We start from the raw sequence: 18,993 nt of genomic DNA on the forward strand, positions 1-18,993 counted from the left end.
ATACATTTATGGTACAACTACAGGACATGCCATAACTGTATAGTAGTTGTGGATCCCATCAATGAGACCAGCATGTATCCAGAAAAAGAGGGCAACTCTCAGCAGAGAGACGGTCAGAAATCTCATTCATTTCTTTAGAAATTTTGACCCCACTCCACGAAAAGTAGCAGGTGACAGGGCCGCTGTTCTTAAGATGTATGCGTGATCCATTGGTAGGACCTGCATCTACTATACATTTATGGATTTTCCAGTGGATATGCCATAAATGTATGAGGTGGGAATACCCCTTTAAGGGTGAGTTCATTTATGATGGATTTTAGTTGCAGATTCCACACCTCAACTGTGCAGTAGTTTACAATATAAAACATTGGTGGGGTGATTTCACGGCAGGAAACCTAATTCAATTTTCCTAGACTATAAAGGATAGCCTACTGCCCACCCATGTGGACTGGGGAAACTGAGTAAAGAACAATGGGTCGGGGACACCAAGGAGTGCACCATGAAGCCAAAGGACGACCATGTCCATAGCCCACTAACAATGCACATGTATATCGTTAAGCATTTCCTGACATTTCCTATGGAGATTTCTGCCTTGTGTGTCGCTTTTCTCTCATGAGAACCCAATCCATGAAGCTCCTACTGACTGTTTTCAGACATTCTACAACAGCACCTTGTTGAAAGTCAATTGCCAAGTCCAGTCTTTACAAGGTTCACATGTTTGGCCATCTACTTTATCTTGCCACTTACTAATATATCTTGTCTTTCAACAACCCAGGTTTCCTCATATTTCCCATATCCATGACTATGTGGATTATCGATGTGATGTCATCGCTTTACAACCTGTCTCAACACAAGCCTGAGGTCAAGAATGGTGAAGTAGACCCAAAGCCAAACACTACAGATTGCTCCACGGTGATGATAGATTGACAAGCTGCACTTACGGCCATGTTGGTTACATAGGGCCATTGATATTAGGAATATTTCTACAAACTGGAATACCTCTTTCATTAATGGGATGACCACTACCTGATAGAAAAGGTATCACTTGAATCAATAGTCTTTTTTATCCAATGCTCAACTGAGTTAAGAAGACCTCCAGCAAGCACTGAGGGAAGAAATAAGAGTACCAGGTCTGGAAGTATCCTGCCCGTATTAGCATCTATCTTACCCTATATGAGATGGAATCACTAATTTGTTGACCTCCCACAATATTAATTTTCCCTTCAATCAACTGGGCGTATTCCACAAAACTTCTCTGTGGGCATAGTCATGTTTTGATTGGCCAGTGTCAGAGAAGAAAAAGTAAACGCCCACAGAGAACTTCTGTGGTACACGCCTAGTTGGTAGAAGGGAAAATTTGCACCTTCATTTCGGGGAGGCATAACTACAGAACGGAAGGGCACAGACGAAAAACAAAAAACTGTTCCAGAATCAATGGAGCAGTTGCAATTGGAGAAGGTAGTTTTTATGATATTATATGGCCGTTATAAAATAAACAAATCTCCTTAATTTTGGGCAGATTTGCTTGATTCTGTCACGAAAAGAAATGTATTCTTAAGTTCTGACGTCTCTCCAGAATCCAAGGTGTAATAAACAGAGGGACAGAAAATGGTTTCAAAACACTTGTCCTTGGCCTGCCCTTCAGCTGTCCACCTTCTGCAGCTACTGTCCAGTCCTCTGCTAGATTGGGATCAGTCTTTGTTCCTGACCTTTTGGAACAGCATTGAGCCCCACATGACCACCTGAGGCCTAATCAGAGGGAGAAGATCAGTACTAAAGACTGAAGAAAGATATCCGCCTGGTTCTTTTCTAGCTTGGGATCGGTCTTTGGTCCAGACCTTTTGGACCCGCATTGAGCCCCACATGACCACCAGAGGCCTAGTCAGTGGGTGAAGATCAGTGCCGAAGACTGAAGAAAGATTTTCACCTGGTCCTCTGCTAGCATGGGATTGGTCTTTAGTCCTGACCTTTGGGACCAGCATTGAGCCCTACATTACCACCAGAGGCCTAATCAGTGGGAAAAGATCAGTACCAAAAACTGAAGAAAGATATCCGCCTGGTCCTCTTCTAGCTTGGGATCGGTCTTTGGTCCTGACCTTTTGGACTAGCATTGAACCCCACATGACCACCGGAGGCCTACTCACTGGGAGAAGATCAGTACCGAAGACTGAAGTAAGATCCGAAGCTAACAGAGGACCGAGCGGGAAGCTGCGGCTGACTGTCAACCAGCTGGATTTTTCACATCTCGAAAAATTTGGACCCTAATTTTTAAGGGAACTTCAGAAAGAAATTGATTCCCTCATCTCACTAGAACAAGGACTATCAGGGGTGAAGATATTAGGGGACCGGGGTGCAAAGGTAGCAATCACATACGGGTCTTATTGCCTAAGGGTCATGTAACATGATTTTTACTCTCTTTTGGAGTGTGAGTTGAGGTTCTACACCAGGGTCTAGGCGCCTCTAGCTATGTCCTTGACATAGGGTGAGGCATGATCAGGACCCAACCTACAGTAATAGAAGACTTGATAAATGTAAGTATATATATATATATATATATATATATATATATATCTATCTAATGTGATTAGTAGGCATGGAGCATCTCCCCCCTATAATACTGGATTTAGAAGGTGGTATTACTAATTTGAGTAATAGCAAAGCATTGATCGTACACCACACCCTGCCGTGTACCCACATCAGGCAGCATGCTAAACTGGCTGCAGATAAGCTTCACATGACCCGGGTCTGCAGAAATCTCTCATCGTAATCACATCATATGATTATTTCACTGAATCTCATTTATTTTTTCACAAATGATGAAGAATAATGACAAACAAAAATGATACGTCCTCCCCAGAGATAGTAGAGCTCAATGTGTTATTGTGACTGCATAATCCGTACATTGCTAGGACTCATTCAGACGTCCGATTTTTTAGCATATGAGAAAATTGGACCGATGATGCTGATCAGACTCTGATCAGAGCGTGGTATGAGTGGCATACAAATTTGTCGCATGTGGAGAAATTTAAAAAACATATATCCTCCACCTTCTCCATTCTGAACCATACACGGAGGTCATCCTAGTGTCCAATATTGTCACTGACCATTACCTGCTTGTCCAATTTTGATCTCGCGGCTGTTCGACAGTCGCAACACATGCAGGAATTGCCTAACAAATAGGCAATCCCTCCATGTGTTGCAGCTGTCGAGTAGTTGGGAGACATGCCTCCGTGGGGTCTCGAACATAGTATTCGAGCACGCCCAAGAAAATCGGATAATATTAGAGCATGCTCAGATAACACCTTACCTGAGCACGCTCGCCCATCACTAACTGTGACCGTTACCTCTGACTTCCGGACAGTCAAGAGCTGTGGTCACAAGATGGCGGTGCAGGACCGGGAACAGATGAAGACGGTGGCTGGAATAAGTATAAGATTAGAGAACTTACACTACCAGCATCACTCCAGCGCTGCCAAAAAAATCCCAAAATGCTGGAGTGGTGCTTTAAGGCTGTGTTCATATGCAGCGTTTTTGTTTTTTTTGCAACTTTTTTTTTTCTGCAGTCCAAACCTGCTCTCTTGGCAGTAAAAATGCAGGTCTTGGTTCAGTTTTTTGCTTTCTTAGCAGTGATTAGTGATTTTTTTCTGCCTGATAAATCTGTGATTTTTCTAAGCACACGGTTAACAAAGTTTGTTTTATTTGCCAAAAACGCAGTGAAAAAAAAAAAAATACTGTAAAAAATGCAGCTAAACCAGATTGCTGCATTTTTTTGCAGCTTTTCTGGGTGAAAAAAAAAGCTGTAAAAATGCTGAAAAAAGACAAATGAAAAAAGCAAAAAACAAAACTGCAGTTTTCCAATTCGGTCAGGGAAAAAAAAAGAAAAAAAAGCATGAGCATGTGATTTAGGAAATCTGATACTGTAAAAAGCAGCTTCTTATTTGCCTAAAAAAAGGCTGCAAAAAAAAAAAAACACTGCACAAATGCTGAGTGTGAACAAAGCCTAAAGGGTAGTCAAAGAAAAAGTCACATTTTCCATTATCCTCTTTGGTATCACATTCTATTGTCTTATGTCTTATGGCGGATAACAGCAGACATCGGCACTCGTGAGCAACCGTATGAGCAGTAATTGTATGCAGCAGGGGACACACCCAGTCTACGGTACCATACGGTGGATGAAGCGTAACCGTGCCTAACCTTGGCGTACAGCTCCGCCTATTGCTCCGCACATCCCTACTAATCAAATGACAAAGTAATATTTTCCAAAAATGTAATTCTTCACAAAAAGTAATTAATGTCATTAACCGGATGTAGCAGAGCTGGGATTGTCATTTATTTTAAGGACGGTCTACATAATGCCTACATACGACGACTTGCACCGAAACGCAAACTCGGCTCTGCTGCATGTAACCTCATTAGCTCTGCTATATTTATAAATGCAGAACATGTGTGAAAAGTTTCTGCGCCCCGCCATACAGTAATACGGCGGATTCAAAGCAGAAAATCTAAAAAAAAAAAAAAATCTATACTCGTTTCCTCTGTTAAAGCCACAAAGGGAAGGAGAATACGTGTGCAGCAGCCGCATGGGGGCAACGAAAAGGTTGCATGGATGCCCCTAAAGCCCCGGCTATGTGCCAACTGCTGTGCCCATTGGGTAAATGCAAGAAGAAAGAATGAGATCAAGACTTACTTGTAAGAGGTGGGCTGCAGGGCTTCTCTGTGGGGGAAGAGATGTGGCAGAGATCCTGGCAGAGACTTGTGCAGCCCTGAAGGATAAGAGAAGAGTCTGTCCTCCTACAGTGAAGCAGCTGCTGCCACCACCGTCACTGTGATGTCAGCACCAGGCTGCAGCCCTGGCTCTACTTCTGGGGGAGGGTCGGATCCTACCCCTTTATATGAGCTCTGCTTCTGGGAAAAGTGACCTGATGTATCCACATTTTCTATTGTTTCGGACTCTGTCGATGAAAAGGGATACTGCAGGTCACTTCGAAAGGCACAGGCTTCTCAAATGTCGCTCTTTGGGTGGGACAGTCCATAATATGGACCCAATTAGAGGAATAGTTATGGGGGGGCGAACAGACGTAGTAATCACATCCGTGCACTGGTGGCCCCAACCCTGACCATTGCTTTATGGTCTTGAAGGATGACGTAAGGTTTTTTGGGGGGCCTTTCTCGTCTACAAGAGAGCTTGTGATACTAAATACATCCTTGTGCACTTTTTTTGGTGCGGCACGCAGCACTTTTTTGCACTTGGATGCACCAGCTAGGCATCAGGGATTGTAGTTTACCTCTCTGCCAACTTGAAGACAGAAGAGCCTGATCTTGATAGAGACGTGAGCGCTGCGGTGCAGAAACGCCACACAGTATTGCTGGTAGAACAAAGCTAATGGGAAGTTAGAGGGGCCTGTTGAGCAGCCATTAGTGGGCCAGAAGCAGATTTAGGCCCCCTTCGCTCATCTGTTTTTTCTGTCCCCAAATACGGACACACGTACACCCATTGTAGTCAATGGTGGTGCAGACATGTCAGTTTTTTTTATCAGAAACACAGACAAAAAGCGTGCTACACACGGATTGCATCTGTGTGTCATCAATGTGACACATACCGACACCTGGGAATAAGCGGTACAGTTCACGCTGTTTCCAGGTGCTGACTGCTGAAGGCAGCTGTCCTCATTGTTTCCTGATTGCACTGATAGCAACATGACCAGGAGACAATGATGGGAGTTGTATTCAGGAGCAGCTATGTACCTCTTGTGTAAAATAAAGAATTAAATAAAAAAAAACGGTGTGGGCTGCTACCGTGCAATTTTCATAACCAGCAGAGGGAAAGCCCACAGCTGGGAGCTGATGTTAATAATCTGGGAAAAGAGACAATACCCCATAAAGTTCCCAGGCTATTAATAACAGATCATAGTGGTTTGCTTAGCCTTTCCTGGTGAATTTACGGGGGGACCCCAGAAAAAAATGACGTAGGGTCCTTCTATAAATTAAGACCAGCAAAGGCTTAACAGACAGCTGTGGGTTGATATCAATAGCCTGGGAAAGGGGCCAAGCATATTGCCCCCCCCCCAGGCTACCAAAATCAACCCACAACTACCCCAGAAATGGCACATTCATAAGATGCTCCAAAACTGTCTCTTAGTCTTTCTCTTCCCATTTGACTTAGTGTGGTGGCAAGTGGGGTAATATTTGTGGAGTTGATGTCAACTTTGTATTGGCAGCTGACATAAAGCCCAGGGGTTAGTAATGGAGAGATGTCCATTACTAACCCCATGGTAAGTTTAGAAATAAACACACAGCAAGAATATAGTCTTTTATTTTAAATAAAACAAAAACACCTTGTTTTGCACATTTATTTAAAAATAAATAGCAAAGTTATACTCACCTTTATGCCCAATCCATTGAAGCCCTTGTCCCCTGTAAAAAAAACCTAAAGTAGTAAACAATCATATCCCTCATCTGTCCAAAGTGAATATAATCCATACTGTCCCACACCACTGTAATTCATCTCTGTGATATCTTATTTACAACCTGAACGGTGGCATGATGCAAATTTCTCATGGTGCTCGTGGTGATCCCATTGAGGTCACCGCAGTTCATGGTCCCAGTCCACAGAGAAGTGAGCCTGGGAACATACCTTTAGAGACCTGTGGTAACCTATATACCTTCACCGCTCATCACTGGAGTGGCGCTCTCAGCAGCTCATTGTCTCATGGTTTTCAGCCTGGATGTCACGTGGACCCGTCCTGTGTGACGCGACCCGCAGGCCGGTAACTAAAATAACAGGATGCGGCACGTGATACTGTCCTGTGTGACACGGCCTGCAGGCCGGTAACTAAAACAACAAGACACGGGGAAAGGGGAAACAGTTACAGTGGTGGGCCCTGCAATAGGGAAAGGGGACGTGGAGACCTCCTGCACTCCCCTGAGTCAGTGTCCCTAACGCTCCTAACGTTCCCTATGCCAGTTCCGCACCGGGCGCCGATCAGGAACCTGTCGCCCTAGCACACTCTACACCTATCCCTTGCTAGGGAGCTGGGTGGCACAGGCACTGGCCCCACCGCTGTACTAATACACACTAAGGAAAAACAGAAACGGGGAAACACCACTTAGCTTTACTCTGTTGCACTTGCTCCTGGCAACAGAGTCCACCACCAGAATGCAGCTCTCCTCCTGAATCGCTGCCACCAAGCTATGTCAGAGCTACAAGGAAATCCCCTATGACTCCTTCCACACCAGGGCTAAGACATTGCTGCAAGGAACGCTCTCCAGCTCCTTCCTCCACCAAGGATGGTTGAAATGAACACTATCACCAACACTGATTGCAACACCTGTGACTCTTATAGCAGAGCCAGCAATCACACCTGCATTATAATCATGTGCATTTAACTAAAGAAACTAAAGTGCAATGACGCTCACCACCACCAGGGGCAAACTTAGAACAAACGATACCACAGTGCAATAATCCTAATGGCCACCGGGGGCAAAAACCAAACCTAAGCACAGCTTAGGGAAAAAAAAAGGTTACCTGTGCTTTTTATCAGTCCTGATCCAGCATGGATGTCAGGATTCGTACCGGGGTCTAGTCTGTGTTCCACAGCAAGTCTCCCTGCCTTACTGGCTGTGCCACACAACCAGTCTTAATATACAGTTTCTGATCAACTAGTTCTTTTTCGTTCATCGTTCTTCCTCCGTTCTGGTGATTGGCTGCTTCACTGTTTCCTGTGCTTATGTCCCGCCTTTTTCCTATTTAACACTCCACAGGGCTCTCACTCCTTGCCGGTGATTCTTCTGTGGTACGGATTCCTGTCTTCCCTACAGCGCTGTCCGGTACAACCTCTGACAGCCTCACGGTCTCTCTTTCGTTGAGTACCTCTGGGACTCCAGCTTTCCGCTTTTGTCTTTGCTGAAATCTTAGTATTTTTTGTGTTAGCTTTGGGTTTCGTGGTTTTACCCTTCAGGTTCATTCACTCTTTAGTTTCACTCTAGGAGTCCTCCTTGCTGCTGCTTGTCTCCCTTATGTTGTCCTGCACTCATTCCACCCTCGGTTTACCCTCACTGTAGCTCCCTGCACTTACACCGAGGTAGGGACCGCCGCCCAGTTGTCGCCCACCGGCTAGGGTGGGACCGGCAAGTAGGTAGGGTCAGTGGTGGGTGGAGCTCAGTGGCACCTTCTCCCCCTGCCGTGTGGTGGAATCATAACAGAATCACCGGCCTTCCCTATGGACGCTATGACCTCTTTAGTCAATCAAATGCAGGGTCTTACTCAGCTGGTGCAAGATCTTGCTGCGCAGGTCCAGCGTCAGGAGCAAATTCAAGCAGCTGCCGTTGCAGGGACAACTAATTCTGAGCCTAGAGTTAACTTACCCGAGCCATTTTTCGGAGATAGAAGCCAATTTGCTTCTTTTAGAGAAAATTGTAAATTATATTTTCAATTACGACCCATTTCTTCTGGCCCCCCAGCTCAAAGAGTCCGTATCATAATCTCTCGCTTACGGGAGGGACCCCAAGAGTGGGCCTTCTCTCTGCCGCCAGATTCAAATCTCCGTGATTCAGTAGACAACTTCTTTCAAGCCTTAGGGAATATTTATGATGAGCCTGACCAAGTCGCTCTGGCCGAGGCAAACCTTACCTCCCTGACCCAGGGTGATCAGGAGGTAGAGGTTTATTGCACCCAGTTTCGTAGATGGAGCTTAGCTACCCGTTGGAATGATCCCGCCCTTCGGAATCAATTTCAGCGGGGCCTTTCACCAGCCCTAAAGGATGAATTGGTACACTACACTCTGCCCCAGTCTCTGGAAGAGCTGATGGCTTTAATGGTCAGAATAGATCGCAGGTTAAGGGCGAGGAGATCGGAGCAGGCAGCAGCACAAGTTTCCGTTTTCTCTAGGGTCACTCCGGCTGTTCCGAATCTGCCAGCTGCCGAACCTATGGAATTGGGAGCCATGCAAGCTACCACAGATCCAAGTCCTTGCCGTCCACGCCACGCACCTGGAACCTGTTTTTACTGCGGAGATCCTCGGCACTGGATAAAGGATTGCCCGCGGCGCCCTGGCACTCCACGGGAATCTTCTCGGAATACACCACCTAGGCCTGTGGGTGGACAGGTAATTCCTTTAAGTTCTAAGAGACTCTTAGTGCCAATTTCTATTGCTTTCACCTCCTCTAAGGGAGAAGGAGTTGCCATGATTGATTCAGGGGCTACTGCTAATTTTACGTGTTATGAGTTTGCTGTCTCATTGGGTATTTCTTTAATTCCACTCGCTCACCCCACTAAATTAGTTGGTATTGATAACACCCCACTAGCAAATGGGGAGATTAGTCTCTGTACTCCATTGCTATCATTTCAGGTTGGTGTACTGCATGTGGAACAGCTGTCATTTTTGGTTATGCATGACCTCCCAACTAGTGTCATACTGGGGCTTCCATGGCTCCAGCTCCATAACCCCAACATTAACTGGGTTTCTGGTGAATTGGAGAAGTGGGGTGCAGATTGTTCACAGAAATGCTTGTTAACACACGTTTGTGGTATCGTCTCCGTACAAGCTTCTCTTCAGAATCTTTTGGGCCAATTCGCAGATGTCTTTTCTATGAAGGAGTCTGAGCGGTTGACACCTCATCGCTCCTATGACTGTACTATCAATTTGGTTCCCAATTGTAAATTCCCTAAGGGACGCCTATATAATTTATCACCTCCTGAAAGAGAAGCTTTACGTGAATATGTACAAGAGGCTCTAAGAAAGGGGCATATCCGTCCGTCCACCTCACCCCTGGCCGCAGGTTTCTTTTTTGTCAGTAAAAAGGATGGAGGACTTAGGCCGTGTGTAGACTACCGAGGTCTTAATGAAATAACTGTCCGTAACCAATATCCACTACCGTTGATTCCGGACCTGTTTAACCAGGTTCAGGGGGCTCGATGGTTCTCGAAGTTGGACCTGAGAGGGGCGTATAATCTCATTCGTGTAAAGGCTGGCGACGAGTGGAAGACCGCCTTCAATACCCCCGAGGGCCACTTCGAGTGTTTAGTTATGCCCTTTGGGCTGTGCAATGCTCCGGCGATTTTTCAAAATTTCACCAATGATATTTTCCAACATGCTATTGGCCGCTATGTAATTGTCTATCTGGATGATATTTTAGTGTTCTCTCCTGACTGGGACTCACATTTTAAATCATGTAAGGGATGTTCTCCAGGTACTCCGCAATAACCAACTTTTCGCCAAGCAAGAAAAGTGTATTTTCGGGGTCCAAAGTCTATCTTTTTTGTGTCATATTTTGACACCCCAGGCCATCACAATGGAGCCGGAGAAGGTAAAAGCGGTTCTTAATTGGGCTCGTCCTGCATCTTTGAAAGCTCTTCAAAGATTTCTGGGGTTTGCCAATTTTTACCACAAGTTTATAAAGAACTTCTCCATTGTGGTGAAACCTCTCACAGATCTTACTGTGAAAGGTTCCGACTTGGTAAACTGGAGTAAAGATGCAGTGGACGCCTTCACGTTTCTTAAGGAGAGCTTTGCCACTGCTCCTGTTCTTACCCAGCCCGATCAGGAGAGACCCTTTGTTGTTGAGGTTGACGCCTCGGAGGCAGGGGTGGGGGCAGTACTTTCACAGGGGACTTCATCTTTGACTCATTTGAAACCCTGTGCGTTCTTCTCAAAGAAGTTTTCCCCAGCTGAAAAAAATTATGATATTGGGAATAGGGAACTGCTCGCTATAAAATTGGCCTTTGAGGAATGGCGACATTTCCTGGAGGGGGCCAAACATCCTGTTACTGTCCTCACCGACCATAAAAATCTTGAATATCTCAAAACGGCCAAACGGCTTAATCCAAGACAGGCAAGGTGGGCGTTGTTCTTTTCACGTTTTAATTTTGTGATTTCTTTCAGACCCGGCTGCAAAAACACCAGAGCAGACGCGCTATCTAGAAGCTTCTTGCCTGAACAACCGTCAAACATCCCACCTGTTCCCATTTTACCTGATAAAGTATTTTTGGCTGCTAATTCCTCTGATTTGTTTGCTGAAGTTAAGCAATTTCAACATTTGTCTCCGTCCGGCTCTCCTGATAATAAATGGTTCGTTCCCTGTCATTTGCGTTTTAGACTGCTGAATGAACACCACAACTCTCCTCTTTCAGGTCACCCTGGTATCTCTGGTACTATGGAGTCAATCTCCAGAAATTTTTGGTGGCCGACTTTACGCCGGGATGCCACTGCCTATGTCAAGGCGTGTGACATTTGTGCCCGGTCTAAGGTTAACCGCTCACGGCCTTTGGGTGAACTATGTCCTCTACCTGTTCCCTCCAAGCCATGGACCCATCTTTCCATGGACTTTGTTACTGATTTACCTTCCTCCCTGGGAATGACTACCTTGTGGGTTGTGGTGGATCACTTTAGTAAGATGGCGCACTTTATTCCTTTACCCAAATTGCCATCCGCCAAGCAATTGGTCCCCTTGTTTCTAAATCATGTGGTGCGGCTGCATGGAATTCCTTCTAATATTGTGTCAGATAGGGGTACCCAATTTGTCTCCAAATTCTAGAGAGCTTTCTGTAGTAAAATTGGCGTTTCCCTTGCTTTCTCATCGGCCTTTCACCCGGAGACCAATGGGCAGACAGAACGGGCCAATCAAGCCCTTGAACAATTCTTACGTTGCTATGTGGCTGATAAGCAAGAGACCTGGGCATCTTTTATTGCCCTGGCAGAGTTTGCCATAAATAATAGGGTGAACTCTTCCACAGGGATATCTCCCTTCTTCTGCAACATGGGATTTCACCCTAAATCCAGCTCTTTCTCTGAGGACCCCTCGGACAATCCTGAGGTAGAGATTGTTTCCTCTGATCTGCGGTCAGTTTGGGAGCAAGTCCAAAGCAACATCAAAAAGGCTCATGAGTCACAATGCCACTTTGCTAATATGAAAAGGAGGAGAAGTCCTTCCTTTGAAGTTGGGCAGAAAGTGTGGCTTTCTACTAAAAATCTGAAACTAAGAGTCCCCTCTGGTAAACTGGCTCCCCGGTACATTGGTCCTTTTAAAATATCTCAGATAATCAACTCTGTTTCTGTCAAATTGGATCTCCCCCAGGCGATTAGAGTGCATAAGGTATTCCATGTCTCTCTCCTAAAACCTTATGTACCTCCAGTTTGTCCGGCTGACACACCTCCTGCTCCTGTTGTTGTACTTGGTCACCCCGAGTTTGAGGTAAAAAAGATCTTGGATTCCAGGAAAGTTCGTGGGGTCCTGCAGTACCTGGTGGACTGGAAGGTGTATGGCCCTGAGGAGAGGTCGTGGGTATCTCATTCTGAGGTTCATGCTCCCAGGTTATGTAAGAGGTTCCATATCAATTTTCCTGAGAAGCCTTCCCTGTGTGAGGGTCCAGGGGCCCCTCATAAAGGAGGGGGTAATGTCAGGATTCGTACCGGGGTCTAGTCTGTGTTCCACAGCAAGTCTCGCTGCCTTACTGGCTGTGCCACACAACCAGTCTTAATATACAGTTTCTGATCAACTAGTTTTTTTCGTTCATCGTTCTTCCTCCGTTCTGGTGATTGGCTGCTTCACTGTTTCCTGTGCTTATGTCCCGCCTTTTTCCTATTTAACACTCCACAGGGCTCTCACTCCTTGCCAGTGATTCTTCTGTGGTACGGATTCCTGTCTTCCCTACAGCGCTGTCCGGTACAACCTCTGACAGCCTCCCGGTCTCTCTTTCGTTGAGTACCTCTGGGACTCCAGCTTTCCGCTTTTGTCTTTGCTGAAATCTTAGTATTTTTTGTGTTAGCTTGGGGTTTCGTGGTTTTACCCTTCAGGTTCATTCACTCTTTAGTTTCACTCTAGGAGTCCTCCTTGCTGCTGCTTGTCTCCCTTAGGTTGTCCTGCACTCATTCCACCCTCGGTTTACCCTCACTGTAGCTCCCTGCACTTACGCCGAGGTAGGGACCGCCGCCCAGTTGTCGCCCACCGGCTAGGGTGGGACCGGCAAGTAGGTAGGGTCAGTGGTGGGTGGAGCTCAGTGGCACCTTCTCCCCCTGCCGTGTGGTGGAATCATAACAGGATCATGACACTGGACAGTCGCATCATGCCACCTTTTAGGTTGTAAATCAGATGTCACAGAGAAGAATTACGGTGTGGGACAGTATGGATTATCTTCACTTCGGACTGGTGAGAGATAAGATTGTTTACTACTTTAGTTTTTTTTTACAGGGGACAAAGGCTTCAATGGATTGGGCGTAAAGGTGAGTATGACTTTATTTTTTTTAAGTAAATGTGTAAAACAGGCTGTGTCTTTATTTCTAAACTTACTATGGGGTTAGTAATGGGGGCATCTTATAGACGCCTCTCCATTACTAATCCCTGGTCTTGATGTCAACTGCCAATACAAAGCTGACATCAACCTCACAAATATTACTCGACTTGCCACTGCACTAGGCCAAATGGGAAGAGCAAGGCTAAGCGCCAGATTTGTCGCATGTTATGGATGCGCCATTTCTGGGGCAGATGAGGGCTGGTGTTGGTAGCCTGGAGGGGCATTCCCAGGCTATTAAAATCAACCCACAGCTGTTTGTTTAGCCTTTGCTGGTTTGAATTTATAACATGATTTTGTTTCTGGGGTCCCCCAAAAATTCAGCAGGAAAGGCTAAGCAAACAGCTGAGAGCTGCTATTAATAGCCTGGGAACCTTTTGAGATATTGTCCCTTTCTCAGATTATTAACATCAGCTCCCTGTCGTGGGATTTCCCTCTGCTGGTTATGAAAATTACGCAGGAGCCCACAATTTTTTTTTATCTAATTCTTTATTTTACACATGAAGTATACAGCTGCTGCTGAATACAACACCCATCATTGTCACCTGATTGCGCTGATCTCAGGGAGACCAAGTGACATTGATGAGAGGGGCCTTCAGCAGCCGGTGCCTGGGACTACTGCACTACTTTTCCCAGGCATTGGTATGTGTCACACAGACGACACACGGATCGGACACATGGACACACAGGCAGCAAACGGATACATGAATATCACATATGTACAGACGGATGGCACACGGACACGGACGATGGATCTCACCAGTACTGTTTTTTCCTGTACAGGAATCACTAGGATGTGAGAAGGAGGTCTTATAGAGATTTTCCAGTTTCCTCCTGGATGCAGTTTGTTTAAAAAAAACAAACAAAACTCGCTTTACTTACCCTTCCCGGTTCCAGTGCAGTCTCTGACGCTGTTCCCGGCGTTTCTTATTGTCTGCAGCACTTATGTCACATCAACAGCGCTGCAGTGAACTCACTGATTGGCTGCAGCGCTGTTGATGTGACGTCAATGATGCAGACAATAACACACACTGGGAGCAGCAACAGAAATTCAGCATTAGACCCGGGGAGGGTGAATAAAGAACAGTTTGTTGTTTTAAAACAAGCTGCAGCCAAAAAATAGGAGTTTTCTGAAAATAACTTTACGATTAACTTGACCTCCAGAGGTGCTGTGCCTAACAATAGAGAGTAGCTGGTGCAACTGTGCAAGTATTTCTTAGCCAGGGCATATTAATGGGGTTTTCCGGCCTTAAGATACAAGAGTGCAGTTACTCTATGTGACTACAGAATTGTGAATCCTCACATTGCACACTGTGAGAATTCTCCGGTGCCGAAGCAAGTGACCACAAGTAAGCGATTTGCATACATACAGTCACGTGCCGACTAGATGTGTGTGACCTCACAAGACAGGATATTTTTTGTCGGAATATGGCCGGAAATATGAAAATTGAATACTGACGGTTACATGACCACTCGCTCCCAGAGAATCCGGGCAGCGTGTAGTGCACAAACTGTGAGGATTCACAAATCTACAGTCACTTAGCGTGACTGCAGACTTATACCCTAAGGTCAAACAACCACTATCAGAGTAACCAACCTGAAAACTTAGTGGTACTGAAAGATTGGCAAAAGCTGCCAACCATTCCAGATTCCACCCCGCCTCTCATTCGACCAGTGAAGAATAGCTAAAAAAGGAGAACAGGTTTATGCTTAAACATTCATGGACAGTGCTTCTAATTGCAACCACCAAGCCTACTGTGCCACTATGTGTTTACAAGTATGGATGCCTCTTCATAAAGACAATTGTTCATCACTACGTTCTGTGACCATTCTTTAAAGGGAATTTAATATAACGCCTTCAGGCCTAATCTGGATGCTCCTCTTCTCATGAAATTAGGGATTTGGCCTTCATCAGGATGTTTTTTTTTAATCCGTGTCTTGTGTTCAGACAAATGGTAACTAATGAGTTTAGTTTCTGAGGGTCTTCTGCAGAGTCGAGGGGGGGTGGAAGTGCTTGCGAAACAAGCAGCTTCGTCTTTGTCTTCTGACATCTCCCTTTATAGGGCGCCATTGGGTTTAGAGAAAATAGTTCAGTCTTATTGAAAAAAGAAAAAGTTTCTTTCATTTCTCTTAACGAGTGAAAGAGGAAGAAGGCAGGAAATGACTGATCTTAGGATGAGTTGCACGAAATCACACACATAGAATGAACTTTAGGCTGCTGTGGAATACATTCTTCCCATAAGGTCAGACCCACATAACAGAAAAGGTGCTGCCATTAGCAGCACAGTCACAGTAACACCATTAACTAAGCAAAAACAGCAGCACAGCCACCAAAAACAGCGCCAATAGAATGTGTCCCCATGCAAAACGCCAGCACATATAAGTACATAGAAGTGCAATTCAGGCTACCTCCATCTTCAACTAGGGGAGCTAACTTTCTTGTCTTGTCTGGTCTATGCTGAAGTAGATCATGTGCATCCCAGCTGTTACTCCACTAAATTTTGAGAGGCAGAATGACTGAATAAATTAAACTTGCATAAGTCTGGCTCATCCTTGGGTACAATTTCAACATACCTGAAGGTGACTCCTTCATCTGTACAAACAATTATACGCAAGTACAAACAAGAGGGTAATGTCCAGCCATCATACCGCTCAGGAAGGAGATGAGTTCTGTGTCCCAGAGATAAACGTCCTTTGGTCTGACATGTGCATATCAACCCAAGGTCAAAAGCAAAAGACTTTGTGAAGATGATGGTGGAAGCTGGTAAGATTGTGTCAATATCCACAGTGAAACAAGTACTGTATCAACATGGGCTGAAATGCCACTCTGCCAGGAAGAATCCATTACTCCAAAAGAAACATAAACAAGCTAGATTAATGTTTGCAAATGCAAACAGGAACAAAGACCTTAATGTTTGGAGACATGTCCTGTGGTCTGATGAAACTAAAATTGAACTTTTTGGGCATAATAACCATCTTAACGTTTGGAATAAAAAGGAAGAAGCTTGCAAGCCTAAGAACACCATCCCACCTGTGAAACACTGTGGAGGAAGCATCATGTTGTGGAGTTGTTTTGATCTCAATCCTATTGAAAATTTATGGGCAAAGCTGAAAAGGCAGGTTACCTTTAGTAGCCAGTCAAACCCATTTGTGTCAACTTCTGTGCATGCTATCAGTCCAAAGTCACCCGGGTATGAGAACTTTTGATCAGGGTCTTTTTGATGTTTTGGGTTGTCATTATGACTTAAAAAGAGACAACACGGTAGTTTGACAATAAATGGCTTCACCCAACCACTATCCACGAGTGGATAAAAAGTTTTGGTATTATCATTCACATTCTCTGAAAAATAGCCAAGAAAACAAAAATTCTGCAGGGGTATGTAAACTTTTGAGCACAACTGTATATTCTCTGTTCTGGTATATCTGTCCCCCATCCTGATATACCTGTTACCCAACATGGTGTATATATGTTAATCCATTCTGGGGTATTTATATATGTCCCTTATCCTGGGTCCCACCTTTGTATATACAGTATGTCCCTTATCCTGGCCCCATCCTGGTATATATAGTATATCCCCAATCCTAGTATATATGAACCTTATTCTGGTCCCCAGCCTGGTATATATAACCCTTTTCTTGGGCCCCATCCTGGTATATTTGTTGCTTATCGTGAGCCCCATCCTAGTATATACAGGTATGTCCCTCATCCTGGGCCCCTTCCTGATATTAATGTCTATTATTCTGGGCGCCATCCTGGTATAAATATCCCCTATCCTGGTATATATCTCTGTTATCCTGGGTCCCTTCCTGGTATATATCCCCCATCCTGATATATGTCCACTCATGCTGGTAAATGTCCCCCGCTCTGCTGCTGTTCTGTAATACATAGAAAAAAAATGAAACAATTATACTCTCCTCCCCTCCGCTCCCTTGCCATGCGGCGTCCTCTTCTGAAGCTGACTTCAGTGTGCAAGCGACGGGAAAGCATGACGTCACCGCCATGTGCCCCCAGTCAGGTGCACGCCAATGTCAGCTGCTGGCCTCTGATTGGCCGGCAGCGTGTATTGCAGTGCGCGGACATCTGTGCCACAACCCACTTCATCTGACTCTGCATCAGAGGACGCACATCCAGTTGAAGTTTGGGATGGCTGGTCCCTCACCCGCACGGGCCCCGTTGCGACCTCTGTGACCGTGAACGGCTGAAATCTGTCTGGTCATGTGACAGACACACAGGTGCATGGCAAAGATTCCCCCATAATAGCTGTGCGGTATCAAGCCGTGCACCTGTGTGCCTATCACAAGCAGTGGCAGAGATTACATGGCTAGTATGGAAGAACATTTGCCCTGCCTTGTTGTGTCCATAGACAACACTATATCTTGACATGGCAGTCTGTCAGTGTCCAGTCATCGCTCATGGGAACACCTGATCAGCGGGGCTTCCGGGTGTCACACCAGACATTGATGATCTATCCTAAGGATAAGCCAACAATGTTAAAATCCTGAATAATCCCTTTAATATTTCAGATCTTAGATCCCCAAAATAATTCAGACGCAAAACCCATACACTAATACAGATCTAAGTGAGAAGAGAGAAAAGGCTTCTAATTGTAATGTATGGGAACACATTAATGTTGTTATCATGGGAATACTGTCCCCTGCTGGCTAGTGGTGGAAAGACATCTTTAAATCTCAAACAGTGACCGTAATATTGAAGGAGCGCCGTCACTGACTGTCATTTCTAGGGGTTTTATATTATAAGGCTGGGTGCGCTGAGTTTTCTGTGCATTAGATGTGGATAATGCACATGTAAAAAATGCATGGCTTGGGAAAGAGTTGATTTCTTTGTTATGACTTCTGGTCTATCGATCTATAAGGATGTGTGCTCTTAGTGATTTTTTTAAATGCGTTTTTAGTGCGTTTTCCACAGCTGAATCGCATCAAAAACACATGTAATCCACACATTTGATTGCAGAAATTCCTATACCATTTCTCCATCTCTACACACGCTCCTGTCAGTGTGTCGCCAGCTGCAGGGTACAGCAGGAGTATCCGCTGATGTGACTGCTCTACAAGTCATCTGAATTGTCACAGGAGATTATGGATTACTGCAGATAATTGAGGGATAAGGTAGATTATTATTTTTTCTCTTTTCCAGCTGACATGGGCATCAGAATTAGGAGTTAAGGCGAGTATATGGTGTTTTTTATTTTTGATTTGTTACAGGAGACAAGGGCTTCAGGGATTAGGTGTAAGGTGTGTATATGCTGTGTTGTTTTATTTTTATGCCAATATTTCTTTTAATTTTTACTTTGACTATGCCAATCAACCGCCGCCTGCTCCTGCTGTAATAAGTGACAGTAGGCTTTAGCTTATAGGTAAGCTTTTTACCGTGGGTCACAGTCACATCTGTGGGATCACACTGATATCTGACAGTATGACCCTGCAGCGCTCTGACCAACGATCCACCGGCGGTAACGATGCTGCAGCTCAGAACCGCCGTGTTGGTATTTCTCATGCTGTCACACAGATGACAGAGAGGGGAAACACCATAGGAAGTTTGTAAAATGCAATCGCAAACTCGGCAAATCCGCAAAGATTTTTATACCTGCGTTTTTGCTGCGGATTTGACTGACTCAATTGAAGTCAATGGATGACTGATAAGCGCTAAAAATACGCACAAATAATTGACATGCTGCAGAAAAAAAAAA

At 45.1% G+C, this 18,993-nt stretch overlaps 1 protein-coding gene across 1 annotated transcript in view; it reads right to left on the minus strand.

The window, feature by feature from the left end:
• The window catches only part of ANXA6 (annexin A6), an 84,887-nt gene extending 80,072 nt beyond the window's left edge, over positions 1-4,815 (minus strand). Inside the window, exon 1 of the mRNA XM_073567936.1 lies at positions 4,688-4,815. The gene's annotated coding sequence lies outside the window, so the exon portion shown is untranslated. The remainder of the gene's footprint in view (positions 1-4,687) is intronic.
• Positions 4,816-18,993: the final 14,178 nt, after the last annotated feature.

Source organism: Dendrobates tinctorius, unplaced genomic scaffold (assembly GCF_039654945.1).
Source record: "Dendrobates tinctorius isolate UK_male_01 unplaced genomic scaffold, ASM3965494v1 ptg000020l, whole genome shotgun sequence".
Taxonomy (NCBI): Eukaryota; Metazoa; Chordata; class Amphibia; order Anura; family Dendrobatidae; genus Dendrobates; species Dendrobates tinctorius.